We start from the raw sequence: 6,716 nt of genomic DNA, 5'->3' as shown, positions 1-6,716 counted from the left end.
GTATACCAACCCTGGATGCACCTCCAGGAGTAGAAGGTCATCAGGCGGTCGACGCGGGGCTCAATTCCCAGAATACGGCACACTCATTCGAAGTGGCGAACTTTAGCAATCACCATCGGGTGCACTTCCGTCAAATGCACACCGTGTTCCTCCAAAACACGGTATACAAACTTCGTTAATGGGAATCTGAGATTCCCATATATGAAGAATGAGGCATAAACCCCTATCTTGCCCTTAGGGGCATCATACACCGTCTGGTGGGGCTCCGGAAACTCAGGCTCATAAGGATCGATCATGAACTTCTTGACGATATAGTGGTATAAATCGACAGAAAGAGTACACTGGCACTCGCCAGCAATACTCTTATCGTCCTTATCAGACGTGGACGTCGGGTTCTCGAGGTATACATCGGACTCCTCGACGTTAACCTCGGGATCATGTGTAGAAGAAGACATTTTTTAGATGTTAAAGAGAGCGATTTCAGGAGAATGCTCGACGGAAAAGTTAGAGTATTCGCCGGAAATCGCTTATAAGAAGAAGAGTGAAGTGAAAGTATGGAATGAGATACACCCTCTCCCCCCTTATATACGCATCGCAATGAATGCGATGAATTTAATGCGGAGGAGAGAGAGAGCGCAGGTGCAATGAAACGGCGACACGTGTGGATAAAGCAAGCTGGCAACAGGTGTCAGGATGGCGCGTGACATGAAACTCGCGCCCACGCGCCTGAAAAAGCGTCCTGATTGACCACATACTGTCACGTCGTCATAACTTTCTGCACGTCCTGAAACCGTCAGAAGACGCCAACGTCCCTTCAGCCGTTTGGACTGTCCTTATTCTTTCACCAACTCTTCGAATTTCAGAAAGATTCAAAAATAAGAGGGAATATACCCCCTTACCTTGGAATACAAGAAACCATAAGGCAAGTGCGGGTACAGTGTCAAGGCGAAACCCTTCACATACTTAGCACTTGCAGGGAATTAAAGCCAAGATACCTTGGAAAACAAGGAACCATAAGACAAGTGCGGGTACAGTGTCAAGGCGAAACCCCTTCACATACTCAGCACTTACAGGGAATTGAAACCAAAAAGGATCTTATGGGTCATGCTTGCGGAAAGAGAAATAACACCTCCGCATGGCGGGAACGTTGAGAACTAGATTGTTTGAAGCTTCAAGGTGGAATTGGTGGTTTAACATAACTGATCACTATGTCCAAAACTACCAAAACCTCGTGAAGAATCTATACAAGTGAAACTCAACGCTCCCGACTTGCGAAGAGGTTAAACACCTACCCGCATCATAACCAAAGATCAGGCAGAAAAGTCGGGAATTTCTGCAAGTGACATTAGGAAAACTGCGGGAAGAATCCCCACGGAAAACCTTAAAAAAAAAACAAAAAAAACAAAAACCCCTCTTTAAAACCCCTTGCTTAAAGTCCAAAAGTTCACCTCACTTATTAACAATTCATGAGAAGAACATTGGACTGGGGGGACTTGAAGAGGTAGGTCCCCGCAAAGCCCAGTTGGACCCGCGAGACACACCTTGAAGAGGTACGTCTGCGCAAAGACCAGCTGGTTCCGCAGAACCCACCATGCTCAGAGATGAAGACCTTACACGCAGTAAGCCAGTTGTTCCCGCAGGAAAGCCTCCCTTGGTACAGTACCCTACCTGTTCCCGCAGCTGTGGGTACAAGCCAAGAAGGAAGGCTACCCGCACTAACAGTAAGGCTACACGCATAAGGCACTAACTCATACTTCAGCAATGTCACCCGAGGAAAGAATGAGCAAGGCGGGAATATTCCCGCCCAAAAGAGCCAGTCCGTACGCTTCTGGAAGATCTTTTGTACTATATCTGCCAAGGTATGGACAAAATAGACAAGATCTGACAAAAGCAGCCCATGAACCAATCACAGGGTGATAGCTCACCGACAATAGTACGAGGAGGAGCACGCTCCAGTACAAAATGTCACTATCAGCCGCTGCCTACCCACCAACTCCCATCGTGGCACGTACGTAGCCTGTAGTTGGTGGAAAAGGAATATTATATACAGCTGGCCGTACCTGCTTGGAAACCTACCTTCGGCTATAAATACTCCAACACCTTGGAACAGTATCATCATCTTATCTTCTCTCTAGTTATCTCTCTCAATATACACTTATATTCAGTGCAATCTAGTCTGATTCTCACGCCGGAGGGTGGTCACAAGGAGGAACCCCCCCCCCCCTTCTCAGTGACGAGCTCACGGTGTCTGTTTTGCAGGTTGAGAAGAATAACCATCTTTGCCGGACCTAACCCTCGTGGGAAACATCTACTTAACCCTAAGATTATCCTTAATCTGCCGGGGTCACTTAGTGTTTCTTCAGATACTTTGGATTTGATATGAATATGATACTCTATTTTACATTATTAAAAAAAATATATAAAATACATCCTCGTGTAAAGCATACGTGTATGTGAGCTAATACCCATATTTATCCCTAAATCTAGCAAAACATTAACTCCTTTGCAAAAAAAGTTACATTAAATTTCATAACTGCCATAACCATTTTCACTCTCAGATAGATTTTGTCATAAAAACAAATAAGCTGTTACTGACCTCGTGGCTCCATGCTAAATGAAAACTTAAAGTCGCTCTTTTGACTTGAATTTACAGTTCTTCGAAGGTCACCTGCACTCGTCCAATAGAAAACCAACTGGTTCTCCAACTCTGCTGCCAAGAAGTTTATGGACTGGAAGCTTCCAATGTTTTTCAGCAACATGAATATGAGCAGTTACCATACATTTAGTTTCCGTAGCAGCGTCAATGTGGTGTAAAGCAACAACAGGACATATAACAACTCCAATCCATGGGCCTTCAAGTGTCAAACTTTCATCAGATCTTAGCAGCTTAAAACCTGATGAAATTTCACTTCCAGCACCAACTATCTCAAATACAGCTTCCGGTATGATCCAATATCTTGTTCGTAACTGCAGAAAATTATATAAAACATAAGGAGTAAGGTTGACCATCATGACCCAACATCATATCCACATTACTGTGGTCACACATGATATATATATATATATATGTATGTATGTATATAATGGGAGGAAGGTTAACGTACAAATGAAATTAACGTGCTAAAAGTGATAATCAAGTAGAGTAATTATATATATAAGTAGAGCAATTATCATAGAGTAATTACATAATTACTCTATGATAATTGCTCTACTTCTATATATAATTACTCTACTTGATTCTCACGTTTAGCACGTTAATTTCATTTGTATTTGATCCAAACCCTATATAATGGTTCACGCGAGAAGTTAATCTTCACCTTTGATTAGGTTTGATCCATGGTTGATAATAAAACTGGCAAAACTAGACATGTAGGAAATAAAGCCAATAATCTTACACAAATTGGTAAGCCGACTGTGTAGGTACTAAACATAACCATACTTGTGTAATTATCAGTTATATTATGAAGGATATAATTTCATGTGTAGGGATCCATTATGACTACTTGCAGGTGACATAAATTAGTTGTGTAGATGCTAAACATAATTACTTCCAAATTTAATATGCTTGCCAAATAATTCAAATTGAAGTTTTATCATTGGTTAGAATGACTTCTCGCATTTCTCACACTAAGATCATTTCTCGCATGATTGGTTGTAATATGATAACAATAAGATTTTGTCTAGAAAGTGAAGAAAACCACCTGGAGACGCCACATGTGCAGGAAAATCTGAGAAAAAAAGCACCGGCACCATGAAAAAGAAAAAATTTAAAACACAAGGTGTTAATTACCTTTTTTATATTTTTTAGGCAAAAACCTCTTTAGCATAACTCAGCCATATATATATATATATAAATGCGTGTGTGTGTATACATACATAGAGAGAGAGAGAGAGAGAGACCTGAAGGTAACTATTTAATATTCTTTCTATCAGATAAACTCACTACTAGAAAATGAGGCTAATGCAACACTTTAGACGCAACCCTTTTCAATTGTGTTGCATTTAACTCTAATGCAACTTCATTTAACATAAAGGTTGCATTAAAGTATATATGCAACTTTTTTCATAAAAAGTTGCAAAATTCTATTGAAATTGCAACCTTTTTATTTGAAAGTTGCAAAATTATATTAAAATTGCTACCTTTTTTTTTTAAAAAAAAAAGTTGTAGGTTATACTAAAAAGTGTAACTATTTCTTAAAGTGTTGCATTATTAAAATTTTACGTACCTTATGACGCTCTAGTTTGGAATTTGGAAACAAAGAAACTTGCATATAAATGTTTGGTTCCCGGTATATAATATCCTAAAATTTAGTTTTTTATACGCCGATTTGGATCGCTAAGGGGCCAACGGTCCAAGTGGCACAACACTGTTTCCCACTAACTTTTTGTGTTTTTTAATTGTATTAATCCGATGTCGTAACTAGCGTAATCGAAATCAAACTAATACACTCACAATAACCGGTTTTAACTAAATGGAATCGAATTTTTCGTTCTTATTATAGATAACATTTAAGAGCTTTGGTGTTGCTAAGTGCCCAATAGGCCACTTGACGACACCATATTAGCTCATTAAAAACGTTTAGTTAGCACTGCATGACACAATATTATTGTGTGAATCCATAGGATAACTTGAACGAAAATACAATTTTGTAAAAAACCCCTCATAAAAAATGATGAATATGACGTGAAAGCTCTTATATAGTCTAAAACATTATTTATTGACTTATAGTTTATATAATTTGTTTTTCTAATAATTTTAATAATATATTGAACTAATGGAAAATAACTCCCCAAAAAATCATAAAAAAATTGGGAATTCCCTCCTAATTTGTAAACCCCTTTCTCACATGGAAGTTGAAACCACAGTCATTCAGCGTGGATGAAACAAATGACTCTCACAATCGATTTATTATAGCGAGTCATATTCAGATTATCTTCAAGACAACGAATTCGAGCCACGATTCAACATTCATTTGACTTCTCATGACTTTCATTTTGTTATGTTAATTTAGTGATGATCTTGTAGATTTTAGGATTAGGGCTGGTTACTTAATTACGAGAGATTTTTTTTCAATATCTTAAAAAATGTTTGATCATTATTTTCCATATCTACTGTTGCGAGGGAGGAACTCGGATTAAAACGTTTTCATTATTGTTGACATGGAAATAGTTATTTTGGTTTTGAGGTATTTTTTTAAATTTGATTTCCATGTTTTTAAGTTATTCAATATGTACTTACATCTAAGTAATACATGTACAGTCTCTTCAAAATCCCTAATTCAGAACTCTTATTAGTCTGTTCTTGTTCCATCTGATTACACTGCACCGCCATTAGACGACCCTAAGATGTCACCTGCCATTGTTACTGTTTATAACCACACTTTTCATTTTCTAGCCTACCCATGTCTGTGTTTATGACACTAATCTAACCAAATGAGATAGTTAGTGCAATTATTTTATTTTATTTTATTTTATTTGTATACAAAAACAATTCCAAGGCACATTGGTTAAGCTGATTATGGTGATGATCTGATCAAGTATATTTATTTTATTTGTAACTGCTGATATTGGATCATTGTCAATTTCTCATATGTTTTCTCTCGTGCTGTTTAAACATGAAAGTTTTGAAGGTGCAAATTAACTACTCGATGAAATGCTTAAACCAAATTTTCAAGACGCAAATTACAAGCCTCCTCCATGTGATATGGTATTCTTTCTTTTGGATGCATTTTATCTCTTCACACATCAAAGTTGTTTTTCTACAACAGATCTAAAATTTGTTTTAGATGGTTAGGAGTGCTGTTATAAAAATGCATCTTTTATACTACTTATTTCTTTTATCATGTCATGAAATTACATCAGTTAGTGGTAGGATGGTAGGATAGACATTGTAGATAATTGTACTCTATTCTTTCTTATGAGTTAGTTACTCTTGATGATTTTATTTACTGCTGCATATTTACCTTTGTGTTTAAGACTTTAAGTTGTAGTTTAAATTAATTTAATTTACATCTAACTCCTTTTGCGAGACTTATGAAATTAAAAGATTTTTTAGTTGTAATGACTAATAATAAATCTGTTAGTTATCCTCTTGTGATAGAAATGAGTAAGTACATAAAAAAATTGATGTACTTACTGTATATCCTAGTTTATATTTTTCTGTGTATAAAGACTAAATAGAATGATGATGTGTTGATGCGTTGTTTGCATTCTTTGTAAGTTCATGTATGTTAGCAGGAAGGGTTGATGGTTTTTGATGATCTTGTTCGAATTTGTTGCCATAGTATATTTGAGATTGCATTCTAGTGTTGATCTAAAAAACCATGTAAATTTCTATGATTCTTTGTTCGTGGGTACAAGTGATAAGAATTTATATTATATTTTGTTTTTATTTACAAGTATCTTCATAGGTACAACTTGGGTGATTTTATCTTTTATTTGTGCCTATACCGGAAATGTGTTGTAGCTCATAACAAATTTGCTTGTTGTTACAATGTGTATGTATAATGTGTCAGTTGTTTCTAGTAGAAAGAAAGAGGGTCTTCTTCGTGTATAAGAAGGCAATTGTGGGGGCTTGCCCTTGTTCTTGCAATATAAATTACTAGTGAGATCTCTCTCTTTCTACCTCCCTCTTAGGGCTAGTGTTTCTTACTCATTATCAAATAAGTAAACATGTTACATACTGTTAACACGTCAATTGGGCTGAATTTGAAAAA

This window comes from Bidens hawaiensis, unplaced genomic scaffold (assembly GCF_021521415.1).
Source record: "Bidens hawaiensis isolate Kalapana, Puna unplaced genomic scaffold, B.hawaiensis_p1.1 tig00000820_1, whole genome shotgun sequence".
Lineage (NCBI taxonomy): Eukaryota > Viridiplantae > Streptophyta > Magnoliopsida > Asterales > Asteraceae > Bidens > Bidens hawaiensis.
This window is presented reverse-complemented; position numbering follows the sequence as displayed.